Source organism: Lathyrus oleraceus, chromosome 3 (genome assembly GCF_024323335.1).
Source record: "Lathyrus oleraceus cultivar Zhongwan6 chromosome 3, CAAS_Psat_ZW6_1.0, whole genome shotgun sequence".
Classification (NCBI taxonomy): domain Eukaryota; kingdom Viridiplantae; phylum Streptophyta; class Magnoliopsida; order Fabales; family Fabaceae; genus Lathyrus; species Lathyrus oleraceus.
In genome coordinates this window covers 89819147-89837798 of record NC_066581.1, presented here as the reverse complement: position 1 = coordinate 89837798, position 18652 = coordinate 89819147, and the positions used below count along the sequence as shown (strand labels likewise).

The 18652-nt window shown below is 32.8% G+C and overlaps 4 long non-coding RNA genes across 5 annotated transcripts; 2 read left to right on the top strand and 2 right to left on the bottom strand.

Moving 5' to 3' along the window:
- Positions 1-609: 609 nt before the first annotated feature.
- Positions 610-2325, bottom strand: LOC127125554 (uncharacterized). The gene is made up of 2 exons (XR_007804704.1): positions 2204-2325; positions 610-855 (listed from the first exon to the last, which is right to left on the bottom strand). It is a non-coding gene; the product is annotated as an uncharacterized LOC127125554 (long non-coding RNA).
- A 1996-nt stretch (positions 2326-4321) lies between these two features.
- On the top strand, positions 4322-4759 carry LOC127125551 (uncharacterized). The gene is made up of 2 exons (XR_007804701.1): positions 4322-4416; positions 4511-4759. It is a non-coding gene; the product is annotated as an uncharacterized LOC127125551 (long non-coding RNA).
- Positions 4760-5522: 763 nt separating this feature from the next.
- Positions 5523-13780, bottom strand: LOC127125555 (uncharacterized). 2 transcript variants are annotated; one of them, XR_007804707.1, is made up of 2 exons: positions 13702-13780; positions 5523-5768 (listed from the first exon to the last, which is right to left on the bottom strand). It is a non-coding gene; the product is annotated as an uncharacterized LOC127125555 (long non-coding RNA). The 2 variants fall into 2 exon arrangements; XR_007804706.1 differs by lacking the exon at positions 5523-5768 and adding an exon at positions 12076-12321.
- Positions 13781-15795: 2015 nt separating this feature from the next.
- Positions 15796-16233, top strand: LOC127125549 (uncharacterized). Its single transcript, XR_007804698.1, has 2 exons — positions 15796-15890; positions 15985-16233. It is a non-coding gene; the product is annotated as an uncharacterized LOC127125549 (long non-coding RNA).
- The last annotated feature ends 2419 nt before the right edge of the window (positions 16234-18652 follow it).

The window sequence follows — 18652 nt, the reverse complement described above, 5'->3', positions numbered from 1 at the left end:
GAATAACTATTTAAAAAATTGAATTCAACAAATTCAATTCAATATGGTTTATTTTCAATCAATTTTAAGATATTAAAATTGACATATTAAATTTTTTAATTCAAATATTATAAATATGCGGCAAAATAATAAGCTTGGTTTAAAATATAACATTTAACATATTAAAACTTAAAATTAGAAAATGAAATTCATCGAATATGTTTTTAAACATTTTTTAATGGAAATATAATATAATTGTTACACTTGAATTTTTCAATTAATAGAAAGTCAATAAAGAATGTTAATAAAAAGACATTTGTTGTGAGAAAGCATTAATAAAGTGTTTTAAAGAGGGACAAACTGATAACGAGGGATCAATCGAGTTGTCCACTACAAGAAATTGCTTGATTAGTCCGGGGCATTTGTGAGGTGAAAAACCTCTCACTAAATTTCTATATTGTTTGGGGTTTATCCCATTGCAATGCATAAAATAAAAAAATTAATAAAGCAAATTGTGTGGGGAAACTGTAACACCCTTCTAAAATACCCCAAATATTTAATTTAAAATAACAACATATATCAATCAGAGTAATCATGCAATTAAGGGTGTCACACAATTATTTCACACCATTCACCATAATAACTGTCATGCTCGTTTATTTCTTCAAAACATAAAACATTTTGCATAATACGCAGCGGATAAAGATCAAATCAATCATATCAAAACATGTAACACAATACATGTAAACTGGTTCACAACCAACAATAAAACACTTAAAACATCCCATCCCGATGTTACATCTATCAGAGCATGACCCACTAAGGAGACTACACTAGACTCCAAGCACTAGCTCCTACTCAATCACTGCTCGTTACCTGAAAAATAGTTGTAAGGCTGAGTTCCTCAATCGATATAATAAGCATTATAAAATATCATGTCATGTTAAGTAATTTAACACATTAATCACCCAAATCAGATTACACATTCAACAACGGCAATATCAACTCAATCATGCTCAACATCAACACAACACACAACACACGTATAATACTGGAATACATCCAATCATATTATACGCCATACATACATTATGCAATGAGACTCCATGCATGCGGTACCGACTATTCGTGAACATATAGTTCAACCTCACCGACCAAATCCAGGTACGGCTACCAAGCTCACTAGTCCCACTCATTTGAGACCTAGTGACTCACTCACTAATTCCTCACCATGGGAATTAGCTACCACCCCAAGGGCCATGCTATGCACGCTAATTCACCTAGCATGCAAACATCAACAACAGTCCATAATGACTAACTCACTAATTCCTCGCCATGGGAATTAGCTACCACCATAAAGGCCACAATATGCATGCTAATCACCTAGCAATGCTAAATCATCAACAACAATTCAAGAATAGACATATGCTCACACTCTAAGCCATAAAACAGTCTATTCACAAATGCACACATAACTGATACATTCACAGCATCATGCATACCATCACACATCATCAGTATTTTATCACATAAGCATATCAGATCATGCCAAATAACAACCACAGTATTAACACACTCTACTAATACTTATACTACTCAAAACAACGGGAAATGATCCCCAATATATCATACCTCAGCTAAATTACATTACTCAGCTGAACAGCTAAAAACTGCACAACAACAGCTCAGGAAAATCACAATCTTGCCCATACGCGTATTGCCTAGTCCCATACGCGTATTGCCTGCCTCATACGCGTATGCTACGCGTACCACATCCTCATACGCGTACCAACAGAGACAAAATCACGTTCAAAACATCATCTTCCTCATCCATACGCGTATTGCCTAGTGCCATACGCGTACCAGACCATCTCATACGCGTATTGCCTAGTGCCATACGCGTATGACCAGAAACCAGAATTTCCAGATCTGCTATGGTTTTCTCTGCTACGAGATCTATCCAATTCAACCTCCCACAGTCCAATTTTACACAGTAATCGTTCATATCATCTAACACAATTCATACCCTATTCAATTTCACCAATTCTAACATTATTCCATCTAATCTCTACGAATTTTCCTTCAATTATAATCCAATTTCGTTCATCCAATATTTCACAATTTTCAGCATACATCATTCTAATCAGAGTCAAATCAATGGTTTATCACTACCCAGTACATGTTATCCCAGAATACCCATTAAACGCTGATAAACCCCCCTTACCTGAGTTAATCCGGCAATCCTTTAGCTTCGAGCTCTTCTTCTCTTCAACCCTTGTTCTCTGGCTCTTTGCCCCTTTTTCCCTTTTCCACTTTTTGAGTCGTTCTCTGTTTTCACGTGAAAACTCTCTTTTACCCAATGAGACCTTTTCTAATTCCAACTTTTATTCCAATAATAATAATAATAATAATAATATTCCAATAATATTCCCAATTAATTAATTAAATTAATAAATATTATATTAATTTAAATTAAATAATTAGCCTTATTTCATCGGGGTGTTACAGAAACCCCTCCAAATCTTAAGAAGGGATATTTTAAATTTTGAAATTGACCATTTTTTAGGGGAAACCCCTAGCTAAAAGTTTCGATAACATTAGCAAAGGGAAATAGAAACCCATAGCTAATAGTTTCAACCATTTTAATATTGTCCTGTCACAACTACTTTGTGTCAGTCACTTTAATAAAGGTGTTTACATTTGTGAAGGGTAACCCCTAGCCATATATTTCTGTTGCATCTCTGAGGGATAACCCCTAACTAATTTGAGTTGCATCTGCACGTTATCCCATCACCTGAGCGCACGTCAGTCTCTTTAATAAAGTCATTATAATTTGTGAGAAGCTACCCTAACTATTTATTATCGTTCAACTGGCATGGGGAGCCCCCTCAAATACAATCATATATTTGATGCACCACTTTCATTTCCCCATTCCTCCACCACTTCAGCATCTATTTCTCTTTCTACTTGTCTGGTTTTTTCATTTCCCCCCAATGTTACGTCATTAACCTCAATCTTCCACCACCAAACTCACATTTTTCATCAAAAAATCTTCAATAGGCTCATTTAAAAGGTAATTTTATAAAAAAAAACTTTTGATTTTTGGATTATATCAAATCCCTAATTTTAATATATTTTATTCATTTTCTATTTTTTTAATAAATATTTATACTTTTGCAAGGAGAATAAAATCAAAGATTCAAAGTTGTTTAATTTTTCCTCTAAGGTACAGATTTATTCTCCATGTTTTTTAAAAATCTGAATAAATGAATCTTTTAATCTTTTGTTGTTATTAGTTTATATTTGTTGGATATTAGTTAATATATGTTAATATTTGACTATGTTAGATATATTAGTTAATATGCTGATATTTATATATATATATATATATATATATATATATATATATATATATATATATATATATATATATATATATATATATATATATATATATATATATATATCGGTGACACATCCGATTCGCAATTCAATCAATTTGATCCGTTGATTCAATCTGATTTTTAAAATCTATCACTTATTTTCCAATTGGAGTAGATAATAAACATGAATATTTAAAAAGTAAAATGCTTCTAACTAAAAATACTCTTACAATATTTCTTAGCAAAGTTGTAATTTTAATAATACTTAAATAATAAAACTAATTTAATCTAAAAAATCAATAAGAATTAAAATTTTCAATCATATTATAGTATAATTTATATTTCTTATAAAATTGAGGAAAGGAAAGTGATTAGTTATAAACAAAAATAGTAATGATGAATGTCATGAAAATGATTTAAATCATTTGTTTGAAATTAATGTGTCAATCTCTTATTATTAAAATAAAATTTTATTAATTATATAATTAATATTAAAAAAATAGTTGACATGCATTCTTAGATCTTATATTAAATAACTAGTGACTAAATTATATTTATATTTATAGATAACAAAATATATTTTATTACTAATTAAAATGAATTATCTATTTAAATATATTTTTAATCTCTTATTAAAAATAGTATTGAAAATTAAACTACCAAATAAATTTTTTCAATTTTCACATTTCAAAAACAATTTTTAAAAACTAATTTATAAATAAAATATTAATATTTATTACCAATTATCTCATTAGAAGTCAATACTTTATATTTTTTTATTCAATTTTGTAAAGGATATATAAAGAATAAAACATATATGTTTTTTGCATTTGACTATATATTCAATTTTAATAATCTTTATAAAATAAAATAAAATAAAATATTAATATTTATTACCATTAAGATAACTTTTTAGCCTATATAATGAAAGTAATGTTAGTGTCTTGTAAATCAAAAGTAAACACATAAGGTGAAATTCAAAATATGACTTCTAAAAGCTATCAATCTTCTTATATTCTAGTTGTTTTATGCATGAGTTTTATTATGATATCTGGTAAGTAGATATTTTTCTATCTTTTGTAATATATTGTTTAGATAAATAACTTACTAGATTTAATTGAAAATGTTATTGTCTTTGTTTGATTCAGAAATTGTTACAAGTTTGAAGACTCCAATATTAGTTGAAAAGCCAATATGTATTCGTGGGAGTGACGTAGACCCAAGATTTTGCTGCATAGGGAGTTGTAGTCCCAATTGTTCTACTGATTGCATCAATAAGGGATATGTAAAAGGTGGACAGTGTAATTCTAAACTTGGAAATAAGTGTTGTTGTTTTGTATAATGAGTTACAATGTATCACTATGATTGTTGAAAATAAAAGATGCACTTTTTCTTAATTTTGGAACTTAAAGTGTGTAAGAACTTTATGTTTTATTGGAGAACCATCAACTTGATTATGAATAAAACCACCTTAAAATGTATGAGTGTTTTCAAGGTGATTTGAATGGTTTTGAAGAAAACATTATAATATAAATTGTTTGGTTCCATTATGAATAACTATTTAAAAAATTGAATTCAACAAATTCAATTCAATATGGTTTATTTTCAATCAATTTTAAGATATTAAAACTGACATATTAAATTTTTTAATTCAAATATTATAAATATGCGGCAAAATAATAAGCTTGGTTTAAAATATAACATTTAACATATTAAAACTTAAAATTAGAAAATGAAATTCATCGAATATGTTTTTAAACATTTTTTAATGGAAATATAATATAATTGTTACACTTGAATTTTTCAATTAATAGAAAGTCAATAAAGAATGTTAATAAAAAGACATTTGTTGTGAGAAAGCATTAATAAAGTGTTTTAAAAAGGGACAAACTGATAACGAGGGATCAATCGAGTTGTCCACTACAAGAAATTGCTTGATTAGTCCGGGGCATTTGTGAGGTGAAAAACCTCTCACTAAATTTCTATATTGTTTGGGGTTTATCCCATTGCAATGCATAAAATAAAAAAATTAATAAAGCAAATTGTGTGGGGAAACTGTAACACCCTTCTAAAATACCCCAAATATTTAATTTAAAATAACAACATATATCAATCAGAGTAATCATGCAATTAAGGGTGTCACACAATTATTTCACACCATTCACCATAATAACTGTCATGCTCGTTTATTTCTTCAAAACATAAAACATTTTGCATAATACGCAGCGGATAAAGATCAAATCAATCATATCAAAACATGTAACACAATACATGTAAACTGGTTCACAACCAACAATAAAACACTTAAAACATCCCATCCCGATGTTACATCTATCAGAGCATGACCCACTAAGGAGACTACACTAGACTCCAAGCACTAGCTCCTACTCAATCACTGCTCGTTACCTGAAAAATAGTTGTAAGGCTGAGTTCCTCAATCGATATAATAAGCATTATAAAATATCATGTCATGTTAAGTAATTTAACACATTAATCACCCAAATCAGATTACACATTCAACAACGGCAATATCAACTCAATCATGCTCAACATCAACACAACACACAACACACGTATAATACTGGAATACATCCAATCATATTATACGCCATACATACATTATGCAATGAGACTCCATGCATGCGGTACCGACTATTCGTGAACATATAGTTCAACCTCACCGACCAAATCCAGGTACGGCTACCAAGCTCACTAGTCCCACTCATTTGAGACCTAGTGACTCACTCACTAATTCCTCACCATGGGAATTAGCTACCACCCCAAGGGCCATGCTATGCACGCTAATTCACCTAGCATGCAAACATCAACAACAGTCCATAATGACTAACTCACTAATTCCTCGCCATGGGAATTAGCTACCACCATAAAGGCCACAATATGCATGCTAATCACCTAGCAATGCTAAATCATCAACAACAATTCAAGAATAGACATATGCTCACACTCTAAGCCATAAAACAGTCTATTCACAAATGCACACATAACTGATACATTCACAGCATCATGCATACCATCACACATCATCAGTATTTTATCACATAAGCATATCAGATCATGCCAAATAACAACCACAGTATTAGCACACTCTACTAATACTTATACTACTCAAAACAACGGGAAATGATCCCCAATATATCATACCTCAGCTAAATTACATTACTCAGCTGAACAGCTAAAAACTGCACAACAACAGCTCAGGAAAATCACAATCCTGCCCATACGCGTATTGCCTAGTCCCATACGCGTATGGCCCATTTCTCAGCCAAACCCATACGCGTATTGCCTGCCTCATACGCGTATGCTACGCGTACCACATCCTCATACGCGTACCAACAGAGACAAAATCACGTTCAAAACATCATCTTCCTCATCCATACGCGTATTGCCTAGTGCCATACGCGTACCAGACCATCTCATACGCGTATTGCCTAGTGCCATATGTGTATGACCAGAAACCAGAATTTCCAGATCTGCTATGGTTTTCTCTGCTATGAGATCTATCCAATTCAACCTCCCACAGTCCAATTTTACACAGTAATCGTTCATATCATCTAACACAATTCATACCCTATTCAATTTCACCAATTCTAACATTATTCCATCTAATCTCTACGAATTTTCCTTCAATTATAATCCAATTTCGTTCATCCAATATTTCACAATTTTCAGCATACATCATTCTAATCAGAGTCAAATCAATGGTTTATCACTACCCATTACATGTTATCCCAGAATACCCATTAAACGCTGATAAACCCCCCTTACCTGAATTAATCCGACAATCCTTTAGCTTCGAGCTCTTCTTCTCTTCAACCCTTGTTCTCTGGCTCTTTGCCCCTTTTTCCCTTTTCCACTTTTTGAGTCGTTCTCTGTTTTCACGTGAAAACTCTCTTTTACCCAATGGGACCTTTTCTAATTCCAACTTTTATTCCAATAATAATAATAATAATAATAATAATATTCCAATAATATTCCCAATTAATTAATTAAATTAATAAATATTATATTAATTTAAATTAAATAATTAGCCTTATTTCATCGGGGTGTTACAACTCTCCCCCACTAAAAGAGTTTTCATCCTCGAAAACATACCTCAAGCGAACAACTCTGGATAAGACTCCTTCATCTGACTCTCAAGTTCCCAAGTCACATTGCCACCTGCTGGTCCTCCCCAAGCTACCTTCACCAAGGCAATCTCTTTACCCCGCAACTGCTTCAACTCTCGATCTTGAATCCTCATAGGTGATGTTTCAACAGTCAGGTTATCTCTCACCTGTACATCATCTACTTGGACCACATGCGACGGATCAGGAATGTACCTCCTCAACTGAGACACATGGAAAACATCATGCAACTTCGCAAGTGACGGCGGTAAAGCGATACGATAGGCTACCTCTCCTATCCTCTCCAAAATCTGATAAGGACCAATAAATCGAGGTGTCAACTTCTTCGACTTCAAAGCTCGACCAACCCCAGTTATCGGAGTAACACGAAGAAACACATGATCTCCCTCTTGGAACTCAAGTGCCTTCCTCCTCTTGTCATGATAACTCTTCTGACGACTCTGAGCAATTCTCATCTTCTCCTGAATCATCTTAATCTTTTCTGTAGTTTGTTGAACAATCTCCGGTCCAACCACAGCACTCTCACCGGACTCATACCAACATAAAGGTGTCCGACATCTCCTACCATACAAAGCTTCAAACGGTGCCATACCAATGCTCGAATGAAAACTATTGTTATAGGTAAACTCAATCAAAGGTAAATAACAATCCCAAGCACCTCCCTTTTCCAAAACACAAGCCCTCAAAAGATCCTCTAGTGACTGAATCGTCCTCTCAGTCTGACCATCAGTCTGCGGATGATATGCAGAACTCAATCTCAGCTTAGTTCCCAAAGCCCTCTGCAAACCTTCCCAAAACTTCGATGTAAATCTAGGATCTCTGTCCGAAACAATACTCGACGGAATACCATGCAAACTTACAATTTTCTCAATATACAACTCGGCTAATCTCTCTAACGGATAATCCATTCTGATCGGAATGAAATGAGCCGATTTCGTCAATCTATCAATAATCACCCAAATAGCTTCAAAATTCTTAATCGTCCTCGGTAAACCCGAAACAAAATCCATACTGATACTATCCCACTTCCACTCTGGAATAGCCAACGGTTGCATTAGTCCAGACGGCTTCTGATGCTCAATCTTTGACTTTTGACAAGTCAAACAAGAATAAACAAAACTCGCAATTTCTCTTTTCATTCCCGGCCACCAAAATAACTTTTTCAAATCATGATACATCTTCGTAGCTCCAGGATGAATACTCAGGCCACTACGATGTCCTTCCTCAAGAATACTCTTCTTAAGCTCGGTAACATCCGGAATACACACCCGATTACCAAAATTCAAAACACCATTCTCATCAACTCTGAATTCACCACCTTGACCTTGATTCACTAGAGTCAACTTATCAACCAAAAGCACATCGGATTTCTGACCCTCCCTGATCTCATCCAGAATACCACTCGTTAACTTCAACATCCCCAATTTAACACTATTGTGAGTACTCTCACACACCAAACTCAAGTCTCTAAACTGCTCAATCAAATCCAATTCCTTAACCATTAACATAGACATATGCAATGATTTCCGACTCAATGCATCAGCCACTACGTTTGCTTTACCCGGATGGTAATTCAAACCAAAGTCATAATCTTTCAGAAATTCTAACCATCTCCTCTGTCTCATATTCAGCTCTTTCTGATCAAACAAATACTTTAAACTTTTATGGTCACTGAAAACTTCAAATCTTGACCCATATAAGTAATGTCTCCATAACTTTAGAACAAACACAACAGCTGCCAACTCTAAATCGTGCGTCGGATAGTTCCTCTCATGAACCCTCAGCTGTCTCGAAGCATAAGCTATGACCTGCTTATTCTGCATCAACACGCCACCCAAACCCAACAATGAAGCATCACAGTAAACTTCAAATAATTCCGACGAACTCGGTAATATCAGAATAGGAGCAGTAGTTAACCTTCTCTTTAACTCTTGGAAACCTTCTTCACATTTTGAGTCCCAAACAAACGCTTGCCCCTTTCTAGTCAACATCGTCAACGGTAACGCCAACATAGAAAATCCCTCAATGAACTTCCTATAATAACCTGCAAGTCCAAGAAAACTCCTTATCTCAAAAACTGACTTCGGAGCTTCCCACTTAGATACCGCTTCTATCTTAGAAGGATCAACAGCAACACCGCCTCTTGAAATCACATGACCAAGAAACTAACCTCTTCTAACCAAAATTCACACTTTGACAGTTTAGCGAATAACTTCTTTTCTCGTAGAATTCCCAAAACCACTCTCAAATGTTCGGCATGCTCTTCTTCAGATTTCGAATACACCAAAATATCATCAATAAACACCACAACAAACTTGTCTAGGTACGGATGGAAAATCCTATTCATATACTCCATAAATACTCCAGGCGCATTAGTCACACCAAAAGGCATTACAGAATACTCATAATGTCCATACCTCGTTCTGAAAGCAGTCTTCTGAATATCCTCAGTTTTCACACGTATCTGATGATATCCCGATCTCAAATCTATTTTGCTGAACACACTCGCACCAACCAACTGATCCATTAAATCATCAATCCTCGGCAAAGGATACCGATTTTTGATCGTCACTTTATTCAGTTGCCTGTAGTCCACACACAACCTCATAGTACCCTCTTTCTTCTTAACCAACAACACTGGTGCACCCCACGGTGACACACTCGGACGAATAAATTTCTTATCCAACAGATCTTCCAACTGACTCTTTAATTCAGTTAACTCAACAACAGACATACGGTACGGAGCCATCGATATCGGCCTAGTACCAGGTACCAAATCAATCGAGAACTCAACTTCACGCTCTGGCGGTAATTCATTCACTTCTTCCGGAAACACATCAGGAAAATCACACACCACGGCTAGATTGCAAATCACTAGTTTATCTTTAGCCTCCAAAGTCGCTAACAGCATAAACAACTCTGCCCCATCTGCTACTTCCTCATTCACCTGCCTTGCTGATAGAAACAAACTCTTTCCTTCCTCAATCTCAGGAAAGATCACAGTCTTATCAAAACAATTGATATAAACTCGGTTAAACACCAACCAGTTCATACCCAGAATAACATCAATCTGCACTAGTGGAAGACACACTAGGTCTATCCCAAAGTCTCTACCAAAAATACTCAAAGGACAATTTAAACAAACTGAAGTAGTAGTCACTGAACCCTTTGCAGGAGTATCAATCACCATACTTCCACGCATCTCAGATATCTCTAACTTAAGTTTCACAGCACAATCCAAAGATATAAAGGAATGAGTCGCACCTGTGTCAATAATAGCTACAAGAGGAAAGCCATTAATATAACACGTACCTCGGATCAAACGATCATCTGCAGAAGTCTCAGAACCCGATAAAGCAAAAACCTTGCCTCCCGACTGGTTCTCTCTCTTCGGCTTAGGACACTGTGGGCTGATATGACCTACCTCTCCACAGTTGAAACAAGTCACAGTCTTCGACCGGCACTCTGCAGCCAAATGACCACCTTTGCCACACTTGAAACACTTCCTCTCAGCACTGGTACACTCATGGATACGATGTCCAGCCTGACCACAACTGAAACACTTAGCAGGGGCACTGGAGTCTCCCCCACTTGGCCTCTTCATCCCACTCTTTCTCTGAAAACCTTTGCCAGCTGCATATGGTTTCCCACGATCATTCTGATTCTTGCCTTTCCTATCAACCCTCTGCTGATAGCTCTCCGCTCTGGCCTTGGTATCCTGCTCAAAAATTCTGCAACAGTCAACCAAATCAGAAAACACTCTAATCCGCTGATACCCAATAGCCTGCTTGATCTCGGGACATAACCCGTTCTCAAACTTCACACATTTTGAAAATTCCCCAGTAGCCTCATCATAGGGAGTGTAATACTTCGACAGCTCTGTGAACTTAGCAGCATACTCAGTAACAGACCGGTTGCCCTGCTTCAATTCTAAGAACTCTATCTCTTTCTTTCCTCTGACATCCTCTGGAAAATACTTCCTCAGGAATCTCTCTCTGAACACAGCCCAAGTGATCTCAGCATTCCCAGCAGATTCCAACTCAGTGCGGGTAGCAACCCACCAATCATCTGCTTCTTCTGACAGCATATGTGTACCGAACCTGACCTTCTGGTTATCAGCACACTCAGTCACTCGGAAGATCCTCTCGATCTCCTTCAACCACTTCTGAGCACCATCTGGATCGTATGCTCCCTTGAACATTGGAGGATTGTTCTTCTGGAACTCACTCAGTTGACGAGCAGCTCCCATTCCCACAACATTCGGATTCCCTCCAAGTACTCCAGCTAGCATACCCAGAGCCTCAGCAATCGCAGCATCGTCTCTACCTCTTCCAGCCATCTCTATTCTGAAAACCCAACAAGCTAAAACAATAAGTACCGATAGGGTTACACAACACCTATCCCGTACAGGGGAAACAGGATAATTACGACTCGACTCGACCGACTATGCTCTGATACCACTAATGTAACACCCTTCTAAAATACCCCAAATATTTAATTTAAAATAACAACATATATCAATCAGAGTAATCATGCAATTAAGGGTGTCACACAATTATTTCACACCATTCACCATAATAACTGTCATGCTCGTTTATTTCTTCAAAACATAAAACATTTTGCATAATACGCAGCGGATAAAGATCAAATCAATCATATCAAAACATGTAACACAATACATGTAAACTGGTTCACAACCAACAATAAAACACTTAAAACATCCCATCCCGATGTTACATCTATCAGAGCATGACCCACTAAGGAGACTACACTAGACTCCAAGCACTAGCTCCTACTCAATCACTGCTCGTTACCTGAAAAATAGTTGTAAGGGTGAGTTCCTACTTCGATATAATAAGCATTATAAAATATCATGTCATGTTAAGTAATTTAACACATTAATCACCCAAATCAGATTACACATTCAACAACGGCAATATCAACTCAATCATGCTCAACATCAACACAACATACAACACACGTATAATACTGGAATACATCCAATCATATTATACGCCATACATACATTATGCAATGAGACTCCATGCATGCGGTACCGACTATTCGTGAACATATAGTTCAACCTCACCGACCAAATCCAGGTACGGCTACCAAGCTCACTAGTCCCACTCATTTGAGACCTAGTGACTCACTCACTAATTCCTCACCATGGGAATTAGCTACCACCCCAAGGGCCATGCTATGCACGCTAATTCACCTAGCATGCAAACATCAACAACAGTCCATAATGACTAACTCACTAATTCCTCGCCATGGGAATTAGCTACCACCATAAAGGCCACAATATGCATGCTAATCACCTAGCAATGCTAAATCATCAACAACAATTCAAGAATAGACATATGCTCACACTCTAAGCCATAAAACAGTCTATTCACAAATGCACACATAACTGATACATTCACAGCATCATGCATACCATCACACATCATCAGTATTTTATCACATAAGCATATCAGATCATGCCAAATAACAACCACAGTATTAGCACACTCTACTAATACTTATACTACTCAAAACAACGGGAAATGATCCCCAATATATCATACCTCAGCTAAATTACATTACTCAGCTGAACAGCTAAAAACTGCACAACAACAGCTCAGGAAAATCACAATCCTGCCCATACGCGTATTGCCTAGTCCCATACGCGTATGGCCCATTTCTCAGCCAAACCCATACGCGTATTGCCTGCCTCATACGCGTATGCTACGCGTACCACATCCTCATACGCGTACCAACAGAGACAAAATCACGTTCAAAACATCATCTTCCTCATCCATACGCGTATTGCCTAGTGCCATACGCGTACCAGACCATCTCATACGCGTATTGCCTAGTGCCATACGCGTATGACCAGAAACCAGAATTTCCAGATCTGCTATGGTTTTCTCTGCTACGAGATTTATCCAATTCAACCTCCCACAGTCCAATTTTACACAGTAATCGTTCATATCATCTAACACAATTCATACCCTATTCAATTTCACCAATTCTAACATTATTCCATCTAATCTCTACGAATTTTCCTTCAATTATAATCCAATTTCGTTCATCCAATATTTCACAATTTTCAGCATACATCATTCTAATCAGAGTCAAATCAATGGTTTATCACTACCCAGTACATGTTATCCCAGAATACCCATTAAACGCTGATAAACCCCCCTTACCTGAGTTAATCCGGCAATCCTTTAGCTTCGAGCTCTTCTTCTCTTCAACCCTTGTTCTCTGGCTCTTTGCCCCTTTTTCTCCCTTTTCCACTTTTTGAGTCGTTCTCTGTTTTCACGTGAAAACTCTCTTTTACCCAATGGGACCTTTTCTAATTCCAACTTTTATTCCAATAATAATAATAATAATAATAATAATAATAATATTCCAATAATATTCCCAATTAATTAATTAAATTAATAAATATTATATTAATTTAAATTAAATAATTAGCCTTATTTCATCGGGGTGTTACAGAAACCCCTCCAAATCTTAAGAAGGGATATTTTAAATTTTGAAATTGACCATTTTTTAGGGGAAACCCCTAGCTAAAAGTTTCGGTAACATTAGCAAGGGGAAACAGAAACCCATAGCTAATAGTTTCAACCATTTTAATATTGTCCTGTCACAACTACTTTGTGTCAGTCACTTTAATAAAGGTGTTTACATTTGTGAAGGGTAACCCCTAGCCATATATTTCTGTTGCATCTCTGAGGGACAACCCCTAACTAATTTGAGTTGCATCTGCACGTTATCCCATCACCTGAGCGCACGTCAGTCTCTTTAATAAAGTCATTATAATTTGTGAGAAGCTACCCTAACTATTTATTATCGTTCAACTGGCATGGGGAGCCCCTCAAATACAATCATATATTTGATGCACCACTTTCATTTCCCCATTCCTCCACCACTTCAGCATCTATTTCTCTTTCTACTTGTCTGGTTTTTTCATTTCCCCCCAATGTTACGTCATTAACCTCACTCTTCCACCACCAAACTCACATTTTTCATCAAAAAATCTTCAACAGGCTTATTTAAAGGGTAATTTTATAAAAAAAAATCTTTTGATTTTTGGATTATATCAAATCCCTAATTTAATATATTTTATTCATTTTCTATTTTTAAATAAATATTTATACTTTTGCAAGGAGAATAAAATCAAAGATTCAAAGTTGTTTAATTTTTCCTCTAAGGTACGGATTTCTTCTCCATGTTTTTTAAAAATCTGAATATATGAATCTTTGAATCTTTTGTTGTTATTAGTTTATATTTGTTGGATATTAGTTAATATATGTTAATTTTTGACTATGTTAGAGATATTTGTTAATATGCTGATATATATATATATATATATATATATATATATATATATATATATATATATATATATATATATATATATATCGGTGACACATCCGATTCTCAATTCAATCAATTTGATCCGTTGATTCAATTGATTTTTAAAATCTATCACTTATTTTCCAATTGGAGTAGATAATAAACATGAATATTTAAAAGTAAAATGCTTCTAACTAAAAATACTCTTACAATATTTCTTAGCAAAGTTGTAATTTAATAATACTTAAATAATAAAACTAATTTAATCAGAAAAATCAATAAGAATTAAAATTTTCAATCATATTATAGTATAATTTATATTTCTTATAAAATTGAGGAAGAGAAAGTGATTAGTTATAAACAAAAATAGTAATGATGAATGTCATGAAAATGATTTAAATCATTTGTTGGAAATTAATGTGTCAATCTCTTATTATTAAAATAAAATTTTATTAATTATATAATTAATATTAAAAAAATAGTTGACATGCATTCTTAGATCTTATATTAAATAACTAGTGACTAAATTATATTTATATTTATAGATAACAAAATATATTTTATTACTAATTAAAAAGAATTATCTATTTAAATATATTTTAAATCTCTTATTAAAAATAGTATTGAAAATTAAACTACCAAATAAATTTTTTCAATTTTCACATTTCAAAAACAATTTTTAAAAACTAGTTTATAAATAAAATATTAATATTTATTACCAATTATCTCATTAGAAATCAATACTTTATATTTTTTTATTCAATTTTGTAAAGGATATATAAAGAATAAAACATATAGATTTTTTGCATTTGACTATATATTCAATTTTAATAATCTTTATAAAATAAAATAAAATAAAATATTAATATTTATTACCATTAAGATAACTTTTTAGCCTATATAATGAAGGTAATGTTAGTGTCTTGTAAATCAAAAGTAAACACATAAGGTGAAATTCAAAATATGACTTCTAAAAGCTATCAATCTTCTTATATTCTAGTTGTTTTATGCATGAGTTTTATTATGATATCTGGTAAGTAGATATTTTTCTATCTTTTGTAATATATTGTTTAGATAAATAACTTACTAGATTTAATTGAAAATGTTATTGTCTTTGTTTGATTCAGAAATTGTTACAAGTTTGAAGACTCCAATATTAGTTGAAAAGCCAATATGTATTCGTGGGAGTGACGTAGACCCAAGATTTTGCTGCATAGGGAGTTGTAGTCCCAATTGTTCTACTGATTGCATCAATAAGGGATATGTAAAAGGTGGACAGTGTAATTCTAAACTTGGAAATAAGTGTTGTTGTTTTGTATAATGAGTTACAATGTATCACTATGATTGTTGAAAATAAAAGATGCACTTTTTCTTAATTTTGGAACTTAAAGTGTGTAAGAACTTTATGTTTTATTGGAGAACCATCAACTTGATTATGAATAAAACCACCTTAAAATGTATGAGTGTTTTCAAGGTGATTTGAATGGTTTTGAAGAAAACATTATAATATAAATTGTTTGGTTCCATTATGAATAACTATTTAAAAAATTGAATTCAACAAATTGAATTCAATATGGTTTATTTTCAATCAACTTTAAGATATTAAAATTGACATATTAAATTTTTTAATTCAAATATTATAAATATGCGGCAAAATAATAAGCTTGGTTTAAAATATAACATTTAACATATTAAAACTTAAAATTAGAAAATGAAATTCATCGAATATGTTTTTAAACATTTTTTAATGGAAATATAATATAATTGTTACACTTGAATTTTTCAATTAATAGAAAGTCAATAAAGAATGTTAATAAAAAGACATTTGTTGTGAGAAAGCATTAATAAAGTGTTTTAAAGAGGGACAAACTGATAACGAGGGATCAACCGAGTTGTCCACTACAAGAAATTGTTTGATTAGTCCGGGGCATTTGTGAGGTGAAAAACCTCTCACTAAATTTCTATATTGTTTGGGGTTTATCCCATTGCAATGCATAAAATAAAAAAATTAATAAAGCAAATTGTGTGCGGAAACCCCTCCAAATCTTAAGAAGGGATATTTTAAATTTTGAAATTGACCATTTTTTAGGGGAAACCCCTAGCTAAAAGTTTCGGTAACATTAGCAAGGGGAAACAGAAACCCATAGCTAATAGTTTCAACCATTTTAATATTGTCCTGTCACAACTACTTTGTGTCAGTCACTTTAATAAAGGTGTTTACATTTGTGAAGGGTAACCCCTAGCCATATATTTCTGTTGCATCTCTGAGGGACAACCCCTAACTAATTTGAGTTGCATCTGCACGTTATCCCATCACCTGAGCGCACGTCAGTCTCTTTAATAAAGTCATTATAATTTGTGAGAAGCTACCCTAACTATTTATTATCGTTCAACTGGCATGGGGAGCCCCCTCAAATACAATCATATATTTGATGCACCACTTTCATTTCCCCATTCCTCCACCACTTCAGCATCTATTCTCTTTCTACTTGTCTGGTTTTTTCATTTCCCCCCAATGTTACGTCATTAACCTCACTCTTCCACCACCAAACTCACATTTTTCATCAAAAAATCTTCAACAGGCTTATTTAAAAGGTAATTTTATAAAAGAAAACTTTTGATTTTGGATTATATCAAATCCCTAATTTTAATATATTTTATTCATTTTCTATTTTTTAAATAAATATTTATACTTTTGCAAGGAGAATAAAATCAAAGATTCAAAGTTGTTTAATTTTTCCTCTAAGGTACGGATTTCTTCTCCATGTTTTTTAAAAATCTGAATATATGAATCTTTGAATCTTTTGTTGTTATTAGTTTATATTGGTGGATATTAGTTAATATATGTTAATTTTGACTATGTTAGAGATATTTGTTAATATGCTGATATATATATATATATATATATATATATATATATATATATATATATATATATATATATATATATATATATATATATATATATCGGTGACACATCCGATTCTCAATTCAATCAATTTGATCCGTTGATTCAATTTGATTTTTAAAATCTATCACTTATTTTCCAATTGGAGTAGATAATAAACATGAATATTTAAAAAGTAAAATGCTTCTAACTAAAAATACTCTTACAATATTTCTTAGCAAAGTTGTAATTTTAATAATACTTAAATAATAAAACTAATTTAATCAGAAAAATCAATAAGAATTAAAATTTTCAATCATATTATAGTATAATTTATATTTCTTATAAAATTGAGGAAGAGAAAGTGATTAGTTATAAACAAAAATAGTAATGATGAATGTCATGAAAATGATTTAAATCATTTGTTTTAAATTATGTGTCAATCTCTTATTATTAAAATAAAATTTTATTAATTATATAATTAATATTAAAAAATAGTTGACATGCATTCTTAGATCTTAAATTAAATAATTAGTGACTAAATTATATTTATATTTATAGATAACAAAATATATTTTATTACTAATTAAAAAGAATTATCTATTTAAATATATTTTAATCTCTTATTAAAAATAGTATTGAAAATTAAACTACCAAATAAATTTTTTCAATTTTCACATTTCAAAAACAATTTTTAAAAACTAGTGTATAAATAAAATATTAATATTTATTACCAATTATCTCATTAGAAGTCAATACTTTATATTTTTTTATTCAATTTTGTAAAGGATATATAAAGAATAAAACATATATATTTTTGCATTTGACTATATATTCAATTTTAATAATCTTTATAAAATAAAATAAAATAAAATATTAATATTTATTACCATTAAGATAACTTTTTA